The sequence below is a fragment of the Dasypus novemcinctus genome, chromosome 21, assembly GCF_030445035.2.
Source record: "Dasypus novemcinctus isolate mDasNov1 chromosome 21, mDasNov1.1.hap2, whole genome shotgun sequence".
Lineage (NCBI taxonomy): Eukaryota > Metazoa > Chordata > Mammalia > Cingulata > Dasypodidae > Dasypus > Dasypus novemcinctus.
In genome coordinates this window covers 53,920,150-53,921,341 of record NC_080693.1, presented here as the reverse complement: position 1 = coordinate 53,921,341, position 1,192 = coordinate 53,920,150, and the positions used below count along the sequence as shown (strand labels likewise).

General features: G+C 39.3%; 1 non-coding gene across 1 annotated transcript; it reads left to right on the top strand.

Annotated features, from left to right (window-relative positions):
- The first annotated feature begins 463 nt into the window (after nucleotides 1–463).
- LOC111761137 (U1 spliceosomal RNA) lies at nucleotides 464–623 on the top strand. Its single transcript, XR_002794587.2, has one exon. It is a non-coding gene; the product is annotated as a U1 spliceosomal RNA (small nuclear RNA).
- The last annotated feature ends 569 nt before the right edge of the window (nucleotides 624–1,192 follow it).

The window sequence follows — 1,192 nt, the reverse complement described above, 5'->3', positions numbered from 1 at the left end:
TTACCTGTTAGATAGCAAGGAGATGGCAGGATTGCCTCTGCCCTCCATTTTGGCCCCATGGCTCTGTGCAGTGTAAAATGTTGGCTCTGGTAAGCTAGGAAATAGTACTTTTCAAAGTGGCAAGTCAGATTTTTTGGAGAACATAGGCTCAGGGGCAGCCATTTTCTCATGGAGTCCTTTAGATGAGAAGCTTTGAATGCATGCTCACTCACATCTTATCTTCTCCTATGGGTAGAGGTCAGTCAAGAATGTAGGCAGAAAGCCAGGATTGGAGGCTGTAAGCTAGCTGAGGGTCAAGAAAGGCAGGTGGGGTCAAGTCATGCTGCATGGCCAGAACTAGGAAAGCTCAAGAAATTAATGATCAAATAACAGACAGGTAGCCAAACAAGTAAATGAGCTTTGGAGTATGTGGAAGATGATGGTCAAAGGTGGAACAGAAGGAATACATCAAAAGTCATGTAGAATATTCACCTGACGGGGGAGGTACCATGATCATGAAGGCGGTTTTCCCAGGGTGAGGCTTTTCCATTGCACTCCAGATGTTCTGACCCCTGAGATCCCCAAATGTGGGAAACCTGACGTCATAATTTGTGGTAGTGGGGGAATGCATTTGCACTCTCCCCTTTGAAAAAAACTAAACTAAACTAAACAAAAATCACGTAGAGAAAATCCAATGTGGTGTCCTGGATTAGATCCTTGAGCAGAATAACTTAAATCAAAATGAACAGACTTCAGGTTTTACCAGTCATTGTACTAAGAATAACTTAGTGGAATAACTGTTAAAATCTGAATTAAGTCTGTGGTTTCATTACTAGTATCACACCACGGTTAATTTCTTAATTTTGAGACATGTACCATCATTATGGAGGACATAAATATTACGGGAAGCTGGGAGAAGGATATATGGGAACTCTTTGTACTATATTTACAATTCTTCTGTAAATCTAAATTATTTCAAAATGAAGTATTGAAAAAGTCACATAGGGAGCAGGAGGGTAATAACTGGAATGGGATATGATGAGGACTTCTATGGAGCAGGTGTGGTTCTGTTTCTTAATCTGAGTGTTGAATACATGATATGTTCACGTTGTGAAAATTTGTCTAGATGTACACTGTTAATTAGTATACTTTTTGATTTATGTGTTGTATTTCAATAACAAATTTACTTTAAAAAAGACTTATCAGCCAAAGC